At 36.8% G+C, this 16912-nt stretch overlaps 1 protein-coding gene across 2 annotated transcripts in view; it reads right to left on the reverse strand.

The window, feature by feature from the left end:
• Positions 1 to 449: 449 nt before the first annotated feature.
• Positions 450 to 16912, reverse strand: part of LOC118809455 (urotensin-2 receptor) — a 50462-nt gene continuing 33999 nt past the window's right edge. The window contains exons 3-4 of one of the 2 annotated variants that reach the window (XR_005007369.1): positions 13902 to 14103; positions 450 to 2111 (exon numbers count right to left, since the gene is read on the reverse strand). The gene's annotated coding sequence lies outside the window, so the exon portion shown is untranslated. The remainder of the gene's footprint in view (positions 2112 to 13901; positions 14104 to 16912) is intronic. The other variant, XM_036572799.1, reaches the window with a different exon arrangement.

Raw genomic sequence — 16912 nt, forward strand, 5'->3', positions numbered from 1 at the left:
GCTACTGTTTCAGACTTTACATCCACAAAGTGGACCAACAAGGTAGGTGTGTCTAATAGAGTGTACAGTGAGTGGACAGTGTTTAAAAACTCCAGCAGCACTGCTGTGTCTGATCTTGTACCTTGTAACTTGTACCAGCACAACACATACTAACACGCCACCAGCACATAAGTGTCACTGCAGTGCTGAGAATGATCCACCACTAAAATAATACTTTCTCTAGTGGTCAGGTGGGGCTCCTGTCCATTGAAGAACAGGGTGGAAAGGGGCTAACAAAGTATGTGGAGAATTAGACGGACTACAGTCTAAGTAATTGTAGAACTACAAAGTGCACCTATATGGTAAGTAGAGCTGATAAAATCAACAATGAGTGTTGAGGTGGTTTTATTTGCTATAGCTGATCAGTGTATGCAAAGACACAAAACAAGACATGGAAAGGTGTGCATGTGTGGCCTGCGCAAAATGTAAAGCTTTATTGAGAAAAGGTGTATTTACAGTCTCAGCACTGCACGTCCAACTCCCTTTAACCTAATAAGAAAAGCAGGCTTATTCAGTTTGCACTCTGGACCCCAGTCCAAAATATGTGTCCACCATGAATATGTTTTCATTAGAAATAAATTAACATGTTAAAAAGCAGACCAGTATGTGGCCTGTTTCAGTCATTTGGAGGCTGACGGTGCTCCAGTGAGGAAATGAAATCAGTCTTGAAGAGAAGCATCTCGCTTTATAGAAGACAGATTTCTGATTTACACATGAGAGGAAGGAAAATTCTTCATTCACTGCTTGAAGTTGAAGAGCATAATGAGCTGTGGGAAAATAAGCAACTTAGAACATTTTATTTTGCGACATTTTGTAGGACATTGATAGAGGCTGCTTGCTTTAATGTAAACAATGTGTGTTAACGATAACAACGAAATACCACAATATTTACAAACAAAACCACTCACGTTGACTGTTTTTTCTTTTTTTTGAATTGACGCAAATCAAAGAATTCATGCTCTCTTCATGAAAATTATGACAGAGCACATCACATCTCTCGGAAAACAAGAAACCTTGTCAACATTTTGATACATATATTCATCTAAATGTGTAAAAGAGTTGTGTTAATTATAATATAAGCAGACACATAAGTCACAGTTGGCTATTGGTCACTCCACTGATGTTTGTGCTAATGTTTTGCTTGGACCCACGCTTGCAAATGTTTTAAGAAAGTGAGCAGCCATCATCATCGTCTCTCTCTGAAGGGTTCAAGCTGAAATGTAGATAGAATACTGATCTGGGGTCAGTTCAGAGGTCAGTGGCACGCTCAGCTGCTGTCAGCCTCAGGCCTTGGGGGGGTTTCAGCAAAGTGAAGAAGGAGACAAGGTGTCGCTCTCATCTGCAGTCTGCAGCAATTTGATGTCTGTGTAATAGTATTCAAAGCTTTGAAAATGAACCCAGGTTCAGTAATTGTCTCCTGCAGTTAAACAGAAAACCTTTCATCATTTTGTTGAGTGAGGCAGAGATGATAGACAAATAGAACGAAATTGTATGATGCTTCTGTAATTCTCCTGCCAGCTAAACGATAATGCGGCCTTACACAACTGGAATCCACATTAATATTACGATACTTATGTTTCTTTCCTTCTAATTATCCACGCTAACACCACATTTATGCCAGATATTTTCTGAAACCATCCTTGAAAGGATGAAGATTGACACTATTGAATTTACCACTGTCTTTTGTGAAGCATTAGCCGTTTTATCAAACTTCATCTTGGAGTCCAGAGTTTGATGGACAGAATGAAAGAAAAGGGAACTATTAAGCCACTCGTGCTTTGCTCTTGAGATTTTACTCTGCTAATTATATGCTGAATTTGAGCTGAAGGAAACTGATGTATTCGCTGTTGGGTGCCATTCACTAGACTAACTGCTAAGTTGGGTAACTCCAAAACCATAAAGATCTGAAGATGTGATGATCCATCTGAAGGTGGGAGAAGTTTTCCTGCATTAACTTCTGTTCTTCCTCTGGGCTATTCTCCTCCTCTCCCTTTGTCCTTCCTCCTGAGGAAGGAGATGCCAGTCATCTTGGCCTGCCCCGGGCTCTTCCTGCTGCAGCCAGTCTTCTATCCCTGCAATAGCAGCAAAAGCAACAGTTTTCGGTCAATACCCTGTGCTGTAGACTTGGCAACTAGAACCTGCTCTTGGACTGTCTGTTCGTTCTGACCCAGACCACTCTCCCATATGGTCAGGTTTTAGAGCGAGCTCAGCGTGTGCGGAGCAGACTCTTACCTCAGTGTGGAATTGATTAAGTCATGCACAGTGGCCAAGACTTTATCTGTCTTGCCTTTTGCAGTATTGCCTATTACGGTAGTGCCCAGTTCCTAGAATGCAATGCCTACAGGCCATGATACCATAAAAAATCAGTTGGTTTGTGCACTCTGGGCTGTTCTTCTTTTTGCGGAGGTATAATTTGCATTACACATATCCTGTTACAGACAGCATTTTGTGTAATAAAACAGTCTGCTACTTCCCAATCTATGACCACATCAGGAATACTGTCATTTCAGGCAAACTACCACGGACAACAATTTACTTCAGGCACACTGACATAGACTCAAACCAAATGAGTTTACTTTTATACTGCTTCCATTCATTGCATACATTGATCTGTCTGTGGATTTTGGTGGAGGTTTGCGGATATTTTCCTTCAGACAGAGCTAACTCAATTACAGAGAAACCTGGGGAAATAGAAGAAAAAGTACTAGGAGACAAAAACCAAATCACAAAAAAAGCCAGTGCCATGGGCTGTTATGTACATTCTGTTCCCCTGACTTTCTGGTGATATCAACACCGCCTGTGTGCTGTTGATCAGCATACTTGTACTACTGCCCTTAGAGGTGTTGACACATGGTGATGGATGAACTCACTGTGTTACAATAAACATGACAAGATTGAACATATGCTCCTGCTAGGAGGCTGATAAAGGGTTTATAAAGTATGTGTACTAAATAATGGAGTGGCAATCATTTGAGCTTACATGACAGCTTGACACCACTTCTGCAAGGTATAGGGGGAAAGCCCACATAAATATAAATGATAAATTAATATCAGTTAGGATTAGGATGATTGCAATTGTTTGCCTGTGATTTTTAGGCTTAATGAAATTCCTGATAGCTTCATTCATTAAATAATAATGTAATAATAAGACAAATTTTAGACACTGTGCTAAAAACAATGCATCCTGCATTCTTTCACACCCCCAGTGTGAATGTTCAGTTGTTTTGCCTAGTCACAGTCTATAAGAAGAACATCTTTAATTCAAATGAAGATGCTGCCAAAAACACAAATCGGGCTTTCAAAAAAAGCCAGGAATAAATGAACAAAGAACAGCAAAAACAGGGAAGACACAGTATCACACAGTTTTTTGGAGGTAAAAGCAGGTTATCAAGATATGCTAGAGTTGTTAATAGAACGGAAACTTATGCTACAGCAACTGCAGTTATCAAAAGGAAATCATGCGATGGAGCTATCTAAACCACTGTGTTTATGAGTTTTAAGTCAATAGCGCAACATAACCTCTGTTATTATGCAAAGATGTCAGGTCCTCCTATCCACTGAAATGTAGCTTGAAAGTAAAGCTGAAACAGACTGTGCTTTAGTGCCTGCTGTGCATGCTGTACAAACACTCTCTAGCCTCCTTTTCTATCGTTCAGCTTGGATGAGGTACAAATTGAAACCACAATATCTCAATTTTTCCACAACTGATTTCTTTTCTACAGCTTGTCCCCTTGGAATCATAAGGTTCTATTTGATATTTTTGTCAAAATGAAGTTGTTCACATATTCTTATTCTTGTTAACATTATGTGAAGTGTTTTAAATTGTATACAGTTTTGGAGTCTTTATCTAGAAAACAAAAAGGTTCTATCTCCAAAGTCAAACTCTAACTTAGCTCTATAAGGTTCTATCTGCGAGAAAATCAGCACTTCAAATACACACAAGAGGACCAATCTGCTTCTTTATCATGTTGCTGCACTGCTCAGTGACTGCAGGAAAAGTTTATGAAACATGAAAACATCTTGCTGAAACACTGCCTGTCTTTTTGCAGTTCTTTAAAAAGTCTTACTGTCTGAAATGTTATAAATATTAATCATGTATAAGCGCATAATTAAATAGCATACATTTGATTGTTGAGGTCTTAATTACAACATTAACATTAATTGAATTAATTCATCCATCTTTTCTTTTTCTTCTTTTTCCCAAAATAAGACATTTTGGTGCACTAGAGTCAACATGTATGATATAAAGCAAAACCTCATACTGCCTTTAGACTGACCTGCTACACTTCCTTGCTTTTTTGAATAAGAAATAATAAATAAATGTCATTAAAAATAAATAAATAAGAAGAATAAATGTCAGAAAAAGCATAAAATTTAAATGTCTGATACATATTTACATATATCACACTTATAGTTACAACACTAATTTTATATTTTGAAACAAATTATGTGTAAACTGTTCGTGTTCCTTGAAAATCATTGCTTCTTTTCATGTTTTGCCAGATAGAACCTTATAATTCCAAGCAGAAAATGAGTTCTTAGGATAAGAAGGTTCTATCTGCATTTGACCTGTTCCAAAAAACTCATTTACAAATCTGATAGGATTTTGATATTGCACATTTAGAACACACTTAGGGTGTCATTTTCATGTATAAAAGAGACAAGTTCCACATATCAGTTTTGCTATTTGGAGTGCAAAATCTTGAAGCTCAACATCTCAAAACTGGTCTGAAGGCAGATAGAACCTTATAATTTCACAGGGATGAGCTGAAGAAGCGTGCATGTCTGTGGAAATTTTAGTGAGCTTTGAATGATGTATCTGTCCTGTAGCAGTCAAAAAGAGTTCATTATATGATTTTGCTTCGACAGGAATTGGAACACTTTATAATGCACAGCTTGCTGCATGCTAAGTACGAGTTGGAAGTATAGCTATAACAACATGACATGTTTTAAAGTTTTATTAATGCAAATGAGGTGAGGCAAGAGGCCCAGTATAAATCATTTGTGTCACTAATAAACATTTAAACTGGGAACCATAATTGATACATTAACAAACTCTGTTCCCTCTAAGTTAACTAATCAGTCAAATAATTCTTAGCGGACCAAGATTCTGCAATTCAACTAACTGCATTTATTTTTATTATTTCTACATTTTCTTATTTGTTTATTTTTACAAAACTGCATGTATTTCTGCAAAGGGGAGTTTAGATCATGTAGCATGTGAGTCTCTGTATGTGTTTTGTTTTACTGAACATATTGTTACTGAACATAAAAAAGAAAACATAATCAATAAGGGCAAACTTGAAGTGCTGTCATGTTTTAAAAGCCTAAGAAAACATTCTCAATAAAAATATATATGATAAAATATATAATAACATCTTCCATTTTAAGTTGTAGGTTAATTTTAAGTTTAACAGTCCAGTTCTGAGTCAGAAATCGCTCACAATCAAACACTATAAGAAATTAAGCTGTAGAACAAAAAGACTCAGATTTCATCTTCTGAGCTCTTTCAGAGTAACTTTAAAATTAAGATATTTGGGATTTACAACATAAACATGAAACAGCAATCCCAAGAGTAGATTGAGGAGACTGTGTTTCCTTTCCACTCTACCCAAAATGAGGTCAAAAAGCCTTGTGTTTCTTATAAATATTACATTATCAATATATTATGAGCAGCATTGACAAGTGGGTGTTTAAGTAGTTTCTATGATTACTCACAAAAAAAATCATATATCTTAATGATTACCTACTTTAGAAACAAAATTATACAAATTTGCGTTGATAATTTGAATAACTAACCTTCTCCCCTTGAGGCACAATTATCATGACTGTAATATTTTCAGCATACCCTTCAAGCATGTAATCTAAATAATTGCTAATATAAAAAAATATTGAAACAATGGTCTGTTTATGATGATTTAATAAATATGAATGTTGTGTTTTTAAACCACTATGATAAGTAATAGCCCAGTAGTCCATGAGGCAACAGGGGATTATGGAAGCAGCAGTGGACTGAAGCAGGCGATGGAATAATAAATAACTTTATTTTAAAAAGTGAATTTTTTAAGAAACACATTAACAGAGGAATTACATGCAACCACTGACAGTGAGGAACATTGTAAATTAAATAAAAATTACTGCAGCTTTTCCTAGGTTATTCCTATGTGCCTTATCAATATGTTGTCCAAATGTATTCTGAATACATTACTATTTTATGTATTTAAATGGAACATGTTAATGAACACATTTGGGACAGTGTATTGAGGATTCAGTCAACAATACTTTTTAAAGGATTCTAACCAACTCTGCTTAGAAGTAATGAATTTACTCATTTTAACATTTCATAATAAAATGCAAGTGAGCTTATAATAGATTTTGGCTTGCTGAGGAACAACTTGACTGGTCCACACAGAGTCCTGACCTCAACCCCTCAAACACTTTTGGGATGAACTACAACAGAGATTGTGAGCCAGGCCCTCTCATCCAACATCAGCGTCTGACCTCACAAATGCTCTTCTGGATGAATGGGCAAAAAGTCTCACAGATACACAGAAAGCTTTCCAGAAGAGTGGAAGCTGTTATAGCTGCAAAGAGGGGAGACCAACTCCATAATAATGCCTATGGATTTAGAATGGGATGTCACAAAAGCTCCTGTGGGTGTAATGTGTAGGTGTCCCAATACTTTTGTCCATATAGTGTATATTAGGGGTGGGAATCTCTAGGCACCTCACGATTCGATTTGATTACGATTCAGAGGGCTGCGATGCGATTATAAAAAGATTATCGATGGGAGTCGCTGTGTCAGTAAAATATCTTCGAGACGTGACATGTGCAGCATTGCGCGAAAGCCCTGTTTCGCAACGACTGAGAATTGCCGTGCAGACTGCAGGTCACATAGCAACGATGCGTTATTCGCATTTATAAGCAGCGCAGTTGGTTTCCTGGTGAGTTAAATCTGCAACAAGAGACTGTCAAACAGTAAAAAGTCACAAAGATAAGTCGCTTCTCTTCCAAATTTTCTCGTTCCATCTTAAATGGTGCCGCATTTACATTTGGTGCCTCAGTCAGAATTTAAGGTGGAATGGGAAAATTCGAACAAGAAGCTGGAGAATGAGAAGTGACTTCAGCATCGTAAGCCGAATGTTGAGAGACATTTTACAAGAAACTGCTCTAGTTTTGAAGAAAAGTTTTCTGACGGAGATGGGAGGAAAGCGGCTAAAGCTAAAGCTTAAAGCAGAGCGAAGTAAATCTGCGCTCTCGTTTATTTTGTTTAGCCTATACTAGGACATTATCACATACTGAGACATACTGGACATTAAATGTTGTGGCTCCCAAGGTGGTTTGATTTTTGTTGAAAGGACAAAATGGCTCTTCTTAACATTTGTGTTGTGACTCCTGACCTAACCTGGCTTTTAATGCAGAGGGAGCCGGTCGGATTTCTCGCTCATCCGTGTGTTTTTGTTGTGTGCCATCACAGACTGTCCAGACGCTGCACTTACCGACTTCCAAGTTCCGCCTTTTGCGTTCCGTCAACATTACGTTATAAATTAAATATTTAGAAAATCGATCTTTGGCATTTGTGAATCGATTCAGAATCGTTCATGTCCGCATCGTGATGCATCTAAGAATCAATTTTTTCCCACACCTCTAGTGTATATGCAATGAACATTGATATATTTTGAAGGATTTTACTCTAGACTTTATATCTCAAATGTCCAATTTTAGGATTCACAGGCAATTTTTCTTCTATTTTATCTTTTTGTCTATTTCCTTTTCTCAGGCTTCTTGACAGCTACACGTCCTTTCATGTCCAAGAAAGTTCTCACAGTGGAAGGATAAACAGAAACACCTGTGGATATTTTCAGATCCGAAGAGGAAAAATCTCAATTTTTTCATCTCTCACAAAAATGAAAGGTTTAAGTGCTGTTTATCTGATGGTGACAGTTTTGGTGGTCTACCAGGTCTTTCACTGTGGTGAGGAAATTTCTGTATAACTTTTAATCATTTTTAAAACTCCTGTTTCTTATTTTTCTTTGACTTTCCCAATGTTTTTATGCAAGCAGATTGTTTTATATATCATCCCTCTCTCTCTCTCTCTCTCTCTCTCTCTCTCTCTCTCTCTCTCTCTATATATATATAATTACAATAGTAAAGAGTGGACAAACTAAATACTGATAGATTTTATATTAGGCTTTTGTTTAATTTTTTTTTTGCTTTTTTCTGAGCCTGAAAACTGATTTATGCTTAATAGTGGTTTCCCTGGAAATTACATAAGTGAAAGAGTGGTCTCTGACTTTTGGACAGCACTGCATATATTTACATATATAGCTCTAATCAGAAGATTCAACAATTTATACCATATGTATATAGAATATACAAGTGAGACAGAGAAAGAACTGCATGTGCAAATTGTAAGCTAAATGGTTTAGCAGTCTCAGCAAGGTGACATTCACACAGCAGTCCTTGGTGCATACAGTCTTGCTGTTTATAGATTAGTGACTGGATTATTTATACTATAAATAGCTCTCCGCCTGGTGTCGAATTGAAATAGCATACAATCCAACTTTAACTAGCTAATCTTTGTTTCTATGTGGGGCACTCTTTTAAAAATAGGCCTGTTCATTATGTCTTTCTAACATCCTTTTGCTAGAAAGGTTGCACATTAGTTTTGATGGCTCAGCTGTTTAGAAATGCATACGATATGAGATTAGATAAGCAAAAACTGATAATAGTATGTTACAATTAGTATGTTTTATTCATTCCAACTGTCTGTACACATCACAGTGTCCTGATTTTTTTTTCTTTTTTTTTTAAATTAAATATTAAGCTTATCTCTCTATTTCGTGTTGGTCACAAACTCTTCTGTCCATTCTGGCAGGTAGAAGTTGCCAGAATGTCCATCTGGGGTCTAAATTTACCTGCAGCAATTGGAAACGAAGCCCAAAGATATCAGTTCTCGTCACTGGTAAGAGGAACTCTTTGCATGATTGAAAGGTTCTTTACATCATGGAAGTGTCCTTCAATTAATGGAGAATGTGCTGTAAATGATTCTATATAAAACCTTTTTGAAAGGGGTTCTATATAGCACCCAAAAAGATTCTTCTACTGTTACAAGCTTGACATTGTAATAATAGAAGAACTCTTTTGGGTGCTATATAGAACCCCTTTCAGAAAGGTTCCATATAGAACCATTTACAGCACATTTTCCATTAATCTGAAGAATGCTTTCATGATGCAAAGAACTTTTTAACCATGTAAATGGTTCTTTGAGTGTTCATGCTTCTTTAGAAAACCATTTTCTTTGCCAATGAACCCTTGAAGAACCATCTTTTTTAAGAGTGTACTTCAGTGATGAAAAAACTGAATCATACTGTTTGTGTAGTACGTCAGGAATTCCGGGTTCAAAGGTGATGTCCAGATTAGATCACTTTGTGCTAGTTGTGCTAGAAAAGAATGTATTGCTTCATTTATCAGTTTAACCCCTTAAAATCTCAGTTTTTTACATACTAAGGCTTATTACTGAGTACCTACAGGGACTTCAGTGCAAAGTGATCAAGCTATTCTTAGGTTATAGAAGTGTGTAGTAAAACTTTGGCCATGTAAGGGGTTAAGCTGATAGCAGTCCTCTCATTTAGACTGCAGGCCATCAAATGCATCATTCACTTGAAGCAGTCACAGAGGACTCTCCCTCAGTGGCCGCTTTGTGCCAGGCATTTAGCGTCTGTTGCAAAACACTGCTGTAATGTTTGTCCTTTAACACTGATTTGGGATAATGCTGTCTCTCCATTCTCATTCTATTCAGAATTAGGATAACTCTGTCTTTGAAGCATGGCAAGAAATAGCTTGATCAGTGAGGCATGGTATTGAAACAGAGTGCCATTTGTGATTATCATGTAATTGCATTGCTGGGTTATGTTGGCTTATAGCTTAAAATATATCACCTTAGCTCTTTATATCTCTATTCACACCTTATTTATATTTTTCGACTTGAGTATGTTGTTGTTATAGTGAAATGTTAACTTTTCTTAATGTTTAATGGAAGTTAATGTGAAAAGATTCTATACTGAGTAATTCTGGCCAATTTATATTGGTCAGTTCATCATAAAATCTGCACATGAAAGTAACTAGCCATTTCAAATTAAATAAAAAATTAAATTCACAAAAAGGGAGATCATTTTATATTTAAATAAATAGAAAATGCACAGTAAAATTTGCAGAAAAATGCAGTATTTTAGTTTGTTTGTTTTAGAGGATGTGTACTTGTCTTTCTCTTTTCTCTTTCTCAACAAAGCATTTAATTTTACTATTATTACTAAAGTAAAGCATAGAGTACTATTGTAGAAAACAGAAATGGGTAGAGTAGCCTAGCATAAACTAAAATAAATATTGTTAATGTGGTGAAATTAATGATTAAAGTAAAAGAAAAAGTATCTTTTAATAAAACAGCTTAGTAGAAAGTGAAAAGGTAGCTTGTCAAAACACCACTGATGTACTGAGTACAAAACTGCAGTAGTTAGACTTTTATTTGAATGGACTCTTGGACTAAAATAATATGCTTAGCCTCAAAAGTCAGAGGTGTGTCCTATCACAAAGCAGTACAGTCCATGTGGTCAATGCAAAATAATAAAAATGAATACAAAATAAAGGAATTAGTAACTAAATGTTAATACGTACATATCATAGGAAAACGAATGTTGCTCACTTTTTATGATGTAGTATGTGAACATGATTAACATTTCAAAACACACCATTCAGCCAGTCCATATGGCCCATACAGTTAAGTCCATAAATATTCAGACACTGATAAAGTTAATGCTATCTTCCACAGCCCAGGATTTTGAATTAAATAATGAATGTGGGCTCAAAGTGCAGACTATATTAAAATATTCATTGAAAATATTATTCAAATCTGGTAAACAATGTAGGAACCATTTTCATAAATAGACACTACATTTTTAGAAACTAGTAGTTTTAGAAAGTGATTGGACATACTAACAATCATAAATTTAACTGTCCCTTTTAACACTTTGTTGCAAATTCCTTTGCAGTCAGTGACTGCCTGAAGACTGGAACCCATAGACATCACAATATGTTGGGTTTCTTCCCTGGTGATGCTCTGCCAGACCTTTACTGAAGCTCTGCCCAATGAGTTTTGAAGTATTTGCCTGAATCTGAGCAGATAATATAGCCCTATATACTTCAGAATTCATCCTGATGCTTTTGTCAGCAGTTACAATGTCAATAAATACAAGAGAATGACATAAAACTACCTCCACCATGCTTAACAGATGAGGTGGTATGCTTTGGATCATAAACAGTTCCTTCCCTACTCCATGCGCTTCTGTTCCCATTCTTTCTGGTATAAGTTGCTCTTTGTCTCATCTATCTATAATATGTTGTTGCAACTGTATAGGCTTTTTAGATGTTTTTGGCAAACTCTGATCTGGTCTTCCTGTCTTTGAGACTTACCAATGGTTTATATCTTGTGGTAAACCTTTTGTATTTATTCTGGTGAAGTCTTCTCTTGGTGGTTAACTTTGTCTCAGATATATTTACCTCAGGTAGGGTGATCGTGATCTGGCCAACTATTGTGAAGAGGTTTTTTTTCATCAGCAAAAGAATTCTTTTGTCATCCACGACAGCTGTTTTCCATATTTTTCCAGGCCTTTTGGTGTTATTGAGCTCACCAGAGTGCTATTTCTTTTTGAGAAAGTACCAAGTAGTTTGGCCACACCTAATGTTTTTTTCTATCTCTGTGATGGGTTTGTTTATTTTTTCAGCCTGATAATTGCAGCAATATCTCTTTGGACTTTATATAGAGTTAACAGCAACAGGTTCCAAATGCCAGACTTGAAATCAACTCTAGACTTATTTTCTGCTTCTTTGTAAGTGAAATGATGAGGGAATAACACATACAGAGTTGAAACATGAAACGAGGGGAGGGCTATATATGAAAATGGTTATAATTACAACCACTTTTCCAAAAAAGTTGAGATGCTGTACAAAATGTAAATAAAAAACAAAATGCAATGATATGCAAATCATTTAAACTCTATATTTAACTAAAAATAGGCAACATATCAAAAGTTGAAACTAAGAAATTTGATTGTTTTTTAAAAAAAATATATATCTATTTCAAATTAGGACCAGGCAACAAAACTGGTAAAGTTGTGTAATGCTTAAAAAAACACCTGGTGGAACATCTTACAACTTATTAGTTTAATTAGCTACAGGTGAGTAACATGATTAGATATAAAAAGAGCCTCCCAGAGAGGCTGAGTCTTTCAGAAGTAAAGATGAGGAGGGGTTCACCACTCTGTGAAGACTGCACAGGCAACTAGCGCAACAATTCAAGAATTACGTTTCTCAAAGTAAAATAGCAAAGAATTTGGGGATTTAATCATCTACAGTACATACGATTATTAATAGATTCAGAGAATTCAGAGAAAACCAATACTGGCTGGTGCCATGATCTTCAGGCCCTCGGATGGACCTGCATTAAAAACAGACACGATTCTGTACTGGAAATCACTGCTGTAAATACAGTTCGTCACTGCATCCAAAAATGCAAGTTAAAACTCCATGCAAAGAAGAAACCATATATAAACAGGATACAGAAACACTGCTGCTTTCTCTGGGCCTAAGCTCATTTAAGATGGACTGAGGCAAAGTGGAAAAGTGTTCTGTGATCCAACAAATTAAAATTTGAATTTCTTTTTGGAAATCATGGATTCTGCATCCTCCAGGCTAAAGAGGAGAGGGAACATCTGGCTTGTTATCAGGCTTGTGAAGGCACCATTAATGCTGAAATATATATATAGGTTTTTGGAGAAACATATGCTGCCATCCAGGCAGCGTCTTTTTCAGGGAAGGCCTTGTTTATTTAAGCAAGACAATGTCAAACCACATTCAGCACTATTACAACAGCATGTCTCCATAGTACAATAGTCTGGGAGCTAAACTGGCCTGCCTGCAGTCCAGATCTTTCACATATTGAAAACCTTTGGCGCATTATGAAACAAAAAGTATGACAAAGGAGAAACTGTTGAGCAGCTGCAATCCTATTTTGAGCAGGAATGAGAAAATATTTCATTCAAAACTCCAGCAGTTGGTCTCCTCAGTTTCCAAATGTCCCTGTCCCAACTTTTTTGAAACATGTTGCTGGCATCAAATTCCAAATGGGCATATGTCTTTCATAAAGCAATAAAATTTCTCAGTAGTAACATTTGATATATTGTCTTTATAAATGATGATTTGAAATTTAAATTAAATGATTTGCACACCATTGCATTCTGTTTTTATTTACATTTCACACAGTGTCCCAACTTCTTTGGAAATGGCATTGTACAATGTTCACCTTCCAATTAAATTTGAAGGTCTGCACATTGAGCTCATATTATTATTATTTTTTTTTCAATTTCAACTCCAATATGCTGTGGTAGACAGCTAAAATGAGAATATGAGAATCAAGAATCGATTTCTAAAATATTTATGGACCAAACTGTATATGGAACTAAGCTTCAGCTACAAAGCCAACTTGCCCTATTTAATCTGTGAGTCATAACATTAGTACTACACTGAGTAGGTGGTCTAACGTCACTGTTGGAATAAAACTGAACAATCAAGACAGTTTACATACTATATACAGAAAACAAACACTGAAAAAAATAACAAAAACCTCAGAGAAATGTCATAAGTAGCTTGTGGGGAAAAATAACAAAAAATGTTACTGAGAAAAAAAAACATTTTTTTTTCTCAGAAATCCACTTGATACTAGTAAAAGCATTTGAAATAGTTGGGAATTTTTTTTAATTTACTTGAGTACACATAATTGGGCAGTGCATGATGTTACTAGTTATTACCGTGGTACTGCATCACACTGAATTTAGAGAAGAGTAAAGAGGAAGGGGAACACTCTTTGACTTTCAGGCTCAGAAGGATGTGGCTGTTTGCCCTGTTCTGTTCCTCTCCACACGGTCCAGCCATTCCACGGCACCCTCGGCCAGCACACCCCTGGAGCTCTGCCCATGCTTCTCCATCTGAGCGTCTGGAAGCGCGTTTGCTCTAAGGTTAATGAAGAAGGTGATATATTGAGGTGAATCTAGTCATTATTGTGATGATTATGATAATGCATTATGCACAGTGTAACTACTTTCTGCTCTAAATAAAGCTCACTGGAGAGCTCTTGTTTGGGTTCATTATGCACTGGCAAGCTTTCTCCCCACTCTGCAGTCATGCTCGCTTCAGCACGTCCTACTCACTTTCTACCTGTGCGCTTCTTTCTTATCTGTACGCTGCAGGATGCTTCTCTTCTCAAGCATGTAGTGGCTTTGAGCTGGAGAACTGCTACAGCATGTGCCCCTACTGTATATTCTGGCTCATGTTAATGCACATGTGATTTTTAGTTTCAGTGCCTCTGCGGTTACCAGCAAAAAAGGTTGATTACCCTTTTAGACAATGCAATTCAATAGTCTAACATAATCGTTGTTCGAATGAAACCTTGTGAGATTTTGATTTTTGCACCATTTGCTTCTCTTAACATGACAAATAGAGCAAAATATGAGTCCAAAATGACTTGGATTAAAAGAATGCATGATTTTCCATTTACCTCAAATGTAGTCAATCATCCAAGACAAATTTTGCTTCTTAAGAATTAGTGCTAGAGCTACAAGGCTAACGTTACTAATAAACACTAGGAGTCAAGTCTTTTCCATAAATACATTCCCAAGACTTATTGTGAACTATAAAAATTACAAAAAAAGCTCAAAGCTTGCAGAACACAGCTTTTTGCTTTTAGCAGCTGTTGGTGTCTAACACCAGATCAATAAGTAGATGATGTTTGCACTGGGCAAAAAGTTGTTTACAAAAGCCTGTGAACAAATCCATCTCTGTCTATCAGCATTGACCCATGACACATGATGGTTTTGGTGAAGGACAATGTAGGACAATGACTCCTAAAAGTGCACCTGTTTCTTTTCATCCACTCCAATAAAAGAGATACTCTGCTGCAGAAGATTATACCTTTAGAAGCGTATTTATCACTTGTGGTCAGAAAAGCACAGTGTAATTTAATATGAATCATTTCTTGGTTGTATTTCATTGAAAAAAAAAGGTTCTATCTCTTCCTAATTTGACACCACATTTGCGCTTGTAAATAACAGAAGTCTTTTTTTAAGTTTCATAAAAAGTTTTTGCTTTGCAAAAAGAAAAAAATATACCTTTTACTTTACTGACAGAAGATTGGACAGAACAAAAAAGTGGTTTCTGACTTTTGCACAGACCGTTATGCACTTGTATGTAAATGTTTCAACACCCCTAATCAAACTACACGTTTTGTTGATTTTCTAAGCGAAAATAAATTAACACATCAACACCATGGGGGTGCCAAAACTTTCACGCAATACTGTAAATTGAATGTAAGTCCACTGTGGAAATTGCTATACAATAACATGTATAATTATATACTTACGTTAGTGTAGCAAATATTACACCACTAGTATAGCAAAACAGTACAATAACAAACTAAAGTGGTAATTCTGGACTTCTAACGGTTAAGACTAAGTAGCAAAGACCAGTTTTCTTTGTTGATGGTCTGGCTTGGTGAACATTGTCTCCTGCTGTCTAAAGAATCAAGAGCAAGTGATTGGATAAAGCAAACAAGCAGCCCTGTACAAGCAGCCCTGTCCTCCTACCAGCTGAAGAAAATGAAGAAAATGGACCTGAGAGAGCTGCCAGATCATGAAAGGTGCTTAGCCCTTGATTGGCTGTCTCTGGGGACACTCTAGGGAGCTATTTCAGCCTGGTCACGGCCAGGTCAGCATTTCTGACGACAAAGGTGGAGCTGATGAAAAGAGAGAACGGGGGAAGAGGAAAGATGTGTGCACAGAGGTAACTGTTGTCTCTGATGTTTAAATAAACCTTCCATTGAAGTTTTTGCTGCCAAGATCAGAGAGAACCTTTCTCTTTTGTTCCTCCCTCCAGCTCTAGTGTTTTTCTGACTTTGTTTTGTTTTTTGTTGTGTGTGTGTAGGAAGAAAGCGAATGTCGACACTGTCCAAACCACATGCATTGTGAATTGCATTTTGAAAGTGCTGAAAGAGAATGCTTCTCTGTCTTCTCCTGATGGAATGGCCCTTTGGGTGCATCAAGCTTCAAATCAGAAAACCTGGAGGCTCTAATGTCTGATCCCTGTTCCCTTCCCTCAGTGACTCATTCCTTCAATTAGCTCCAGCTGCACAGCTGTTCAGATTTACAACACACACACACGCATACGTACGCCCCCTTTCATACGCATACACGTGCGCTGAGGTGGACCACCATGCTTTTTCATGAACTGGATGCGCTTTTCGTGTTGTGTCTGGGGGCTGCAATTAAGCTGCTTTCCAAACTTTCAAAACACTTATTATCCAGCTAATGAGTGAAGAACGCAGTTTTCAAATAAATAATCTTTTCTTTGAATATTCAGAGGAGCTGATGGTTTTTACGTCAGTGACATATTGCATATAGTTTGATGGACATCAGAGATATTCAAAGCCTTTTAGTGAGTTCCTTTAAATACTGCATTTACTGCCCATTAGACTGAAGAGCTTTTCTGTAATGAAAGGCTAATTATTTGAAGCTGTATTGGAGCTTAGCGCTGCTGCGGGCTGCAGGAGAACAGCATGGCATAGCAAAACTGACAGGCAGTGCCACTCATGTAAAACAAAAGTCTTCATTTACCACTAAGGTTGGTGGTCCTAATCTGTCTGGTTTGTGTGTTTTTCTATGGTTAAAGTTATACTCTTTAGTCTGGAGCAGGGGTGCTCAATCCTGATCTACCACCCTGGAGAGTTCAGATTTAACACACCTGGCTCTCATATTCAGGTGCTCCTTAA

Source organism: Colossoma macropomum, unplaced genomic scaffold (genome assembly GCF_904425465.1).
Source record: "Colossoma macropomum unplaced genomic scaffold, Colossoma_macropomum, whole genome shotgun sequence".
NCBI lineage: Eukaryota > Metazoa > Chordata > Actinopteri > Characiformes > Serrasalmidae > Colossoma > Colossoma macropomum.